At 30.8% G+C, this 10,349-nt stretch overlaps 1 pseudogene; it reads right to left on the minus strand.

The window, feature by feature from the left end:
- Nucleotides 1–1,134: 1,134 nt before the first annotated feature.
- On the minus strand, nucleotides 1,135–4,077 carry LOC114738800 (alpha-L-arabinofuranosidase 2-like; annotated as a pseudogene).
- Nucleotides 4,078–10,349: the final 6,272 nt, after the last annotated feature.

Below are 10,349 nucleotides of genomic sequence, written 5' to 3' on the forward strand. Positions count from 1 at the left end.
TTATTTCTAAGGTTATTCTTTATAATTTTCTTTTTCTTTGAATCTAAATTTTGTTGGTAATTGTTTTGTGAATATGAATAAGAGACTATTGGTACAATTGCAATCAAACTTTCAATCAGAGAGATGAATCAAAGAAGGGAAAAAATATATATTATATGTTCATGCAGTTCTCAGGCAAGTACATAATCTGAATCTCTCATGTGTAAGTGGAGATGAACAAACTAAAAGACTACTCTACGACTCCATCAGATTTAATTTCTTTGATTAACTTTTAATGATGGAAAGGGAACATAAGAGTGTCAAAACTCTTAATTTAAATTGTCTTCCCCCTTTCTCCCTTTTTCGTCTTTTTGGTGTTGTACTTCTTGTTGTACAGAGTATATAGGAATAAAAGTTCTTTTCAAAGGTCAGTGCATGCCTTCAATTCTCATCTTGGCCAATAAGTTTAAAGTTTTGGTTCCTTTACTGATCTTATGCTTTATTCTCATCTACTGTTGGATTGTTTTTATATAATTAAGTTTTGCCGCAGATAAATGGGATTTTGTGGGAAGCACTTGAAGGGCTAAACGCCTATAGAACCAAATATGGACGTATACTTGTATTTAGACCGGAAGAAAATAGGGGTCATTGTATTGATGTTTTATTGTTATCATGGATTATTTAGTATTGAACAAAAGAGTCATATTATTTTATTAGTTGTTTTCTTATATTGTAATTATCATTGGATGATCTCTTTTATTGATCATGAGATGGACTTTTTTATTATGAATGCACGGTAATTGTTTCTGATTAATTTTATTAAATATGTTAATCTTAAAATAATTTTTATGTAATAATAATAAGTAGATGGCATGTTTTTTAGACTGGAATAACTTCCAATCCAAAAAAGATGCCTTTTTTTTTAATTAAAAAAACTCACTTTTCATGTCTATTTTTGGCAAAACAAACGTAAAAAGTGGGACTTTTTACTTTTGTTTCTCAAAAACAGACAATAAAAGTGTTATGTTTTACTTCTGTTTTAGACAGACGTGAAAAGTCCCACTTTTCTCATCTGTTCAAAACAGAAGTCAAATATAGGGTACTAGTTACGTCCTTTCTTTGAATGTCCTTCCCAAAACAGAAGTAAAAAATCCTTCAAAACACAAGCAAAAAGTCTCTGTTGTAGTAGTGTTTTGCTGATTTTGCAGTTACATCTAACCCATTTAAAGTGATCTTAAAATTCGCACGATTGTCATTGAAGTTCACAACCTACCAAATATTTTGAATTTCAAATGAGATAAAAGCACACAAATTTGAGGGTTTTTTCCTCTCTATTTCTTAGTCGGAAATAAAGATCATCATGGATTAAATTTAGCTACCTTTACTTTTATGTAATTCTTCTTTTCCGTTAAACTTGTGTAAGCAATTACAGATGCAACAACTGAAGAAGGAGCTTTAAGCGTTGAGTTCAAATGCATTGCTCCACTAGAGTCTGAGAATAGCTTTTGCAAATAATAGCTCGGAGTTCCATAACTTTGATGAGAATAAAATACAATAGCATCGGGCAACCATCTATATATACTTATTTACAAACAGTTTTTAAAAATATTAATAATTTAAAAAGATAACTTTATAACACAAAGCATAAGACAACATTAATTACCTTTGGTTGTTTGTGTTACCAAAAAGTGGTGCATAGCTAACCATTTCGATGACCTCACTGTTGGAAGAAAAAGGTGAAAATAATTTATTAATGGGGTTAACTAACTAACTAACGATTCGTATGAAATTTTGATAATTAAGCAAATGGCATACCTATTCCTCTCTAGTCCCATAAGAAATGCAGATTCACCCAATGCAGACAAAAGTGTTCCCTTCCCAGCATCTTCGTTCCAAACGGCATATTCACTAACAAAAGCTTTTGGTCCAAAACAAGGCATATGATCGAACTTGGTGTACAATGAGAAGAATTGCTTAGCATTTGAATATATATGGAAGCCATACAGCTCTGCTGGATGGTCCAACGCTTTTTTGGTAGCATCACAATTTGATATAATTTGCATATCTGGATATGCATGCTTTATGGCATCATGGAATTTGAGGTAGCTTTCTTGGTAGTTTATCTTATCACAATCCTCGTTTCCAATACCGACGTATCTCAAATCAAAAGGTTTGGAGTGACCTAAAGAAGCTCTTACTTTACCCCATCTTGATGTAATAGGACCTCTTGCAAATTCAATACCATCAAGAGCTTCCTCAAAATTAATTCACAAAAAAATTAACTAAATTAAACCATAGATAATGATTAACTAAGCAAGGGTTAAATATAAGTTATACTTGAACCATAGGACCAATGTCACTGATGTTGACTTTATCATGGTGGCTAATACCATTGTTAAATACCCATATTGGGGTCGTACCAAGGTCCTCAAACAACTGTAACAAAAGAATAATAATGATTAGTGATTAGGCTATAAAAACAATATTCAGTTTAGAAATTTAGAGTTTAAAGTACATACTTGAAGAAACTCTAAATAACCAAATCCATTGTCGACCCAATAATCCCAGACATTAAAGGGACCAATTCTCTTCTCCCAAGGTCCAATGGTATTCTTCCGCCTAAATGCATTTCTCATATATTCACCTTCAACATAACAGCCACCTAATCTAATGGGAATGTTAGGTTTTAATTGAAAGAAAAAATTGAATTTGACAAAACATGCTAATTTTAAGAATTCTTCATGCTTTTTTTTTTTTTTGCCTGAAGAATTCTTCATGCTAAGCACTATGCTTACTGGGAAATCTAAGAAATGTTGGTTTCAAATCAGCCACCTTTTGAAAAAGGCCTTTTCCCAACCCATGTCCCTAATTAAAAATGCAAAGTATAGAGTGTTAAAAAAAGAAGAAGTAATCATTGTAATTTATTAAATACGCTTAAAGTTGTGAGTTGATGAAGTATTCAAGACCTTGTATGTGTCTAGAGGCAGTGCTGAGACCTGATCCAACCAAATAACTCCTTTTTGGTCCATTGTCAACTGGAGGCTTGCTTTGACATCTGACGCGTGGGCTTCTAAAATTAGTTTCAAAACTTTTCCAGCTTGCAACATAACTTGCAAGAGCCCTAGAAAAGATAAAATAAATTATGAGGTGTATGTATACAAATAAGAAGTATTAGTGTGTGCACGCGCAATGGAATTGTTAAGTACTTGATGTTATTTGAAGTCAATTCTTTCCCATCTACTCCTATAAACGCCACTTTCAAATTAATTGGTCCCAAGGAACGAAGATAGAATACAACTCTATATCGTTTTCCTTGCTCAATATTCTGAAAGAACGTAACAAGCAATATACAAGTATCAAAACATAATGGATATTTTATATATAATCCAGCAATTAGATCTTCAAATATGTGTGCGCTCCTATATATATATAGAGAGAGAGAGAGGCAGAGAGAGAAGCTTATGATGCCCTAAAAATCCAGGATTAGAGAGTCCAACACCATTAGGGCATTCAGCCTGAGAAGAACAATGGATATCCAATTTGACAGCCATTTTATTACTAGAAAACAGGGAGGTAGGTTCATTTTGAACATTAATGGTTGATCTATTTCCTATTACAGTCCATGGAGAGATGCTTGAGAGAATTGTTGTGCGTCCAGCTTCAAAACCTTAACCAACAATTCAAGTAGTTTGTGTAAGGTTGATTATAAATAATTCAAAGAAGAAAAATCTCAGAGAGAGGATTATGGGAATGGCTTTTACCTCTCTTGTTGACAAGTTCTGCCCACAATCCTCCAGCTCCAACATGATTAATTTCCTACAAATAGTCACCTAATCATTTGTAGAACTATGTGAAAAACTACGTAAATGGTGGTTAATAGTTATGAGCAAATCAAACTTACCTAAATATATATTTCATGAAATTAATGTTCACCTCAAAAAATGCTCCAAAAAAATATTTGGAAATTTGCTTTCCTACAGAACCAGCGTCTACAACTAATGTAGAAATAACGTTGCTGTCAGCAAGAGTTTGAAAGACAAGAGAAAGAGAGAAAGCTATGAATAAAAGTGCACAAAATGTAACTTTAGAAGAAGCCATTGGGATTAATTTACTTCTAATTCATAGTTGTGACTCTCTAGGACCAATAATGCATGTATTTATGGCTTTTTAGGCTGACTTGTTTACATTGATTAATAGTGGATTACTTTAAATGCAAAAGTGTTGTTAGCTTTAGAAATCATTAATGCCACTAGATTTTCCGTAGCATTCTGTCAGTGATATGCCTATTTAAATTCTTTAATTATTTGTACTTTGCATATTTTCTTTGAATAAGTAGCCTTTTGTCTAAAAAGGTTAGTATTTTCTTTAAAATGATTTAAATTTCAACTTTTTGCCAGTGTGACAAATTGTGATATTTGATTTTGACTATTTGCTAGGATTTTTATTTGACTATATATACACAACGTTTGTCCTAATATTAAGATAGCAATTAATGAGATAAAGATGAGTCAACGTTTAGGAAGAGATAACAAAGGATGACTATAAAGAACCAAAGAAAGTGGACTGGGAATTTGTGGGTTGAAGGGCTTCTTCTGAAAAATAACGGACTATCCAAGTTATGTATAACACACACACACTCTACCATACCTTAATTGGTAATATATAATTTATACTAGACAAATACCTTTGTGAGTAATATTGTTAATTGATTTTGTCCCTTCGAAATTTCAAACTCTTACCAAATTAATCTTTATTTTAAAGATATGATAAATTCTTAGTGGTTATATTCATCATTGGCGTCAACACTGTAAATTCTACATTAATTACAAGTACTTTACCTTACCAGAAACCTAAGAGACAAATACAGTGCTCACGTTAATGATGATTTTTTTATCTCTTAGCTTAGAAGGTATATCTTATATTTAAAATACGGATTAATTTGGTGAGATTTTGAAATTTTGCAGGGACAGAATTAATTAACAATATTAGGCATTGCAAAGATATTTGTCTCTTAAATTTTTGGTAAGGTTCGATCTTTGACGGAATATTTCGAACGGCCTCTAAAAATTTGACAAAAGGAGTTGTTTATGTGATTATAGCAAAATGGAAGTGAAGTCACTTGTTTTTCCTTCTATGGGTGTTCAATATGTCACATCTTGGTCCCAATCAATTCAAGACGGACAGGACAGGAAGACTATTGGATGAGATAGAACAGTAATCAGGACAGCATGGGACACGGGACAAGGTCATCTTGTCCTGTCCCGATGTTTTTTTAAAAAAAAAACTTATTTATTAATAATTATTATAGATTATTCATTCACTTGTTAATGATGATGATTTTTTATAGTAATTTTTAGCTCTTAAGTTGCTTTATTATCTCAACAAAATCTCTTTTCTTAATAAAATAATTCATAAAGCCATTACGAAATGTTTCTTTTATGGTAATTTTTTTATAGTATTATTTTTACATTTTTTAATATTATATAATTGAGTTTTTTACATAATACTTTTTGTAATTTTTTTATATTTAGAAACTCAATGAAAAGAAAAACATTATAACGTAAAAAATTCACACAAGGAGTTACAATTTTTGTTTTTACAAAAAGGAAAACGGGACATCTAGGGATTAGGAGGAGACATAGGACAGAAATCCTGTTCCATGCCTGTTCATCTGGATGAGACCAGGATGGGTCTATCCCTGTCCCATCCCATGAACAATTTAATATATTAATTTTTTATTCTAAATTTATTTTTACGATATATGTTTCATTTAATTTCATGCTCATGAATGATGGTGTCTAATGTTGCGTTATTGCAAAATGAAGGGAATATCGAATTCAAACCTTATCAGTAGCTATTTGGTGAACAGCCATAGGATGTCTTTATCGTAGGTTTAGAAGTGTTGTTTTTGTCTGACATTACAAGCTCACGCTTGCCCTACTTATTCCCCGGAAGGGGGGGGGCTGGGGAGGGTTGAACCTGATCAGTAGCTAAACATGGCATAGGTTCATAATCTTCTTCAAATGAGAGGTGCTCAACATGAGTGAAATATATTTATTATTTATTTTTGGTACAAAAAATTTGAACACAAAAATCACTACATAATTGTATTTAACAATGTACATTTTTCATAATGCATTAATAATTAATTCTTTTAAAGATATTACATGTTACTAACTTAATTAAAAATGTAATAACTAACATTTGAAGTGTCAGGTGAGTTTTTTAATAAAAGAGTAGCCTAATTTTTACAATTTTAGTAAATGATTAGTTCTACCACTCTCTTCTAAAAAAAAATAATTCAATAAGAAAATAATGATATTGTGGAGTTAATTTAGTTTCATAGTATACTTTTGCTTGATTAATAGTTATAATAAAATATTTTGAAAGCAGAATAGATAACTAAAAAGAATTTGTGCGTATAATTTGCAAATAGATGAATTTTTAAAGGCCTGAGAGGTACAACATTTGAATTTAATAAAGTAAAAGTAGTAAAATTCATTCAAATATTACGTTGAGTAGATTGAAAGAAGTTATTGGATGAAAGTTACAACTCTCTTTCAACGAAATTGTGACAAATCTAGAATACAGATATCTTGCGTGTATAAGTCCACCATAATACCAAGCATGTAATTTGGAAGATGATTAAGATGTATAACAAATGTGGCAAGTGAGTTGTCGATTCTCAACTCAATTATCATGTGTAGAGTTGTGTGCCAATATATGGAATAAGGACTCATGTTTGGCCGAGAGGATGACTCGCTTTTGTATTTATGAACCCAACATATTTAACTACAAGTGTGGAATGGCAATGTAAGTAAATGATCTTGACTAATGCTTATTTTGGTAAAGATGACTAATACTTATTAATTCTATGCTTTGATACTAACTTTCTTGTATTTTCCTTTGTAGATTTCTCAAATCATATACAATACAATAGTACGAATCACGTACATTAGTCGAATGATTAAGCCACCTAATGGAATATTTAAATATGTTAGATTACCTGAATTTTAGGGTGTTGCTCGAGTAGGACAATTTGATTATGATTGGAGTTTGGCCTCAACCCTTATTGAGAGGTGATGTCTTGAAACTTACACATTTCATGTTCCACGTGGAGAATACACAATAACATTAGAGGATGTTGTTATACAGTTGGGTATTAACCCATGTGTAAGAATACCTTTCATTGTGAAAATTGACTTTAATTAGTTAGATATTTGTGAATGGCTTCTAGGTATTATACGACTTGCAGATAAAATGCATGGACAATGACTATTTATGAGTTGGTTGAAAGACCACTTTAATCACTTACTTAATAATGCAAACAATTTACAAGTTCAACAAGTCATTCGTGCATATATCCTCAAGTAGATAATGCTAAATGGAAAATGTAGGACAACCCTTGTCCAGCTACCACATTCTTATGACAATATAGGAGTTTCTCTAACAGAATGACTGATGACAAGATAATTTGGCAACCATTTGAATCTTTTAAAGTGTGCTAATTGATTCTAGAGTATTGTTTGGCTTGGCAACACCTAAAATTATCTTGCTTTGATTCCTCTAATATGTTTTCATCTTGTAGAATGACATTATCCTGATTACGTACTGAGGTAATTTGGTCATCAGGAACCTTGGGTAGATCAAAGGAAGTTATTGAGCAAACGCTACAACTTCCTTCCAATGAAACTGTGATAAATCTAGTATACAAATATCCTATGTACATAAGTCCACCACAATACCAAGCATATAATGTGGAAGATGATTCAGATCTACAACAAATGTGACAAGTAAGCTATCAATTCTCAGCTCAATTAACATGTGCAAAGTTGTGTGCACATATATATATAATAATATTATACGTTACTCCTCTAGTCCTATGATAATTTCAATGAACATAAAATTTTTCCCCATATACTCATGTTTATAAGAGTAGTGTGAGAGTAGAAATTAATATAATGTTAGAATTTAGTGTAGTTAATGAGATAATGTTGAAAATTACTTGAATTTTATGACAAATTTAATACATTTGACTGTTTTTATTGGTATATATGAATTAGTTAGTAGTCTCTTATAATAAGAGGAAGAGGTAGTAGTCAATAATTAAATAAGAGTAGTCACCAAATTTTTAAAAACTAGCAAAATTAGTCAATCACGATACTAAAGTAATTAATAGCTCAATAAGAATAGTCATCATAGCTCTAGAAACAAATGTAGTCAATAGTTAAACAATAGCAGTCAATAACATAAAAGGAGTATCCATTGGAGCTTCAGTAGTCACTTTCCGGCTAGGGGTACTGATGTGGCATTCTTAAAAACAAGAGAGAGAAAAGAAAAGAAAGCGTAAAGAGCATTTGCATCATTTTGCAATATTTAAAAATTCTAAAATTAGTACAAAGGATATAATTTGGGATTTTGAAATTTACCTATTCTGATTTGTGATTTAACAATTTCTAGAATATTTTATTGTCTTTTTTCTTAGAGTTAAGGTGCCCCCAACATTTTGAAGCACCTAATGTCATGAAGTTATTTGTAGTGCAATTTTCATCTTGAAGTATTTAAAATGATACACTCACATCCATTTTAACATAACTGTTTTGCACTACAAAAAAACAATGAATTACCAGCGGTCACTTTTTAGCAGTTAAAAAAAACTGCTACAAAAATAAATATTCTAATGGTTATAACACAAACTACAAGAAATTTGCATCATTTTGACCAGAAATGTGTGGATCCCACATATTTCTAGTAGTTTTGACCCAACCACTAGAAAATGACTGCCACAACTGTGGCGCCATTTGACACAAAGTTGGCGCCATATTTTCAGTATTTAATTTTTAGCGGTTTTGTTGCTGGAGCCGCTAGAAATGTTGTACTTTTTAGCACCTCAAAAACTGCTAGAAATTTCATTAAAGTTTCTAGTGGTTGTCCTGGAAACCGCTAGAAATAATTTATTTTTCTCGAGGAGTCCTGATATGTGGCTTGCATGCAGGTGGCGGCGAGGGGTAGCGCTACAAATTTCTAGCAGTTTTCATATAACTGCTAGAAATTTCATCAAATTTTCTAGTAGTTGTCCTTGAAACTGTTACAAATATCACAAGAAATTTTAAAATTTCAAATTCAAAATTTTCTCCTAGCTAACAATTTCTAGCGAACTGTTAGAAAATTCTTACCATTACCCTCTTACTTTGAAATTCAAATTTTTCCCTGACCTCAACATTTCTAGCAGTTATTAAAGGCCAAAAAATTCTTACTGTTACCCTTAAATTTGGTTCAATTTTTTAAATATAAAAAAATTACAATTTGTAGCAATTACAGAACCGCTAGAAATATATAAAACAACTGCAAAAAGTAGACAATTGCTAGAAAATTCTCACTGATCTCTATATATACCATCTTACCTCCTCATTCATTTACCCCATTTCTTTTCCTTCCTCTCACCTTCTTCTTTATAATTCTCTTTTTTCTTCGTGCTCTCTCACATGGTAGTTTTTCTCTCTTATTTATATGGTAAGATGATATTTATTTTATAAATTTTAATTTATTTTATTTATCTTTTTTATAATTTACTAACATATTTATTTATCTTTTTCTTTCAAATTTTTCTTCTTTATATTTGTGATGCCCTCCTCAACTAATTCAAGCACTTTTCAACATAAAAGTTAAGGTTCAATACTACAAACTATCCCATCTCTAATTCAACTATCTTATTAAATTAAATTAATTCAATTCAATTTATTTGACACAATTATAATTTAATTACTTATTATGTATCACAAAATTTAAATATATAACATGTAATATATTGGTAAAACACAATATTAACATAATTCTCTAATATAATCTATTTAATGGTTTTTTAATTAATAATATTATATTTTATAATAATGAAAATTTTGATTTTATTTTTTTCGCATGGAATGAATTTTGTGGTGGTTCAAAAACTGCTAGAAAAATTTAAAAAGCGGGAAAATTTTCATAAAATTTAAATTTGGTCAACCTGGCGCCAAATTTCTAGTGGTTAATAACCGCTGGAAAGGTTTGGCGACAGTTTGAAAATTTTGTTTCTTGGCAAAATAAATTTTGTCCACAACTTTCTAATGGTTCTGTGAAAATTTTCTAGCGGTTTTGAACCACTAGAAAATTCATCACATTCTTGTTTTTACAATTTTAGTAACACGGTTAACAAATTTTGTAACTCTAATCACAAGTTCAGTATAACAGTTAACAACAGGTTTTCTAAGAATTCTAAAAGCAGCATTTTTACAACTTCAGTAATGCTATTAATAAGTTTGTAACTCTATAACAAGTTTGGTATAGCATTTAATAACAAGTTTTTTTTTAAAAATTCAAAAAGTGATATTTTT

This window comes from Neltuma alba, unplaced genomic scaffold (genome assembly GCF_004799145.2).
Source record: "Neltuma alba isolate B1F8T4 unplaced genomic scaffold, ASM479914v2 tig00013687_pilon, whole genome shotgun sequence".
Lineage (NCBI taxonomy): Eukaryota > Viridiplantae > Streptophyta > Magnoliopsida > Fabales > Fabaceae > Neltuma > Neltuma alba.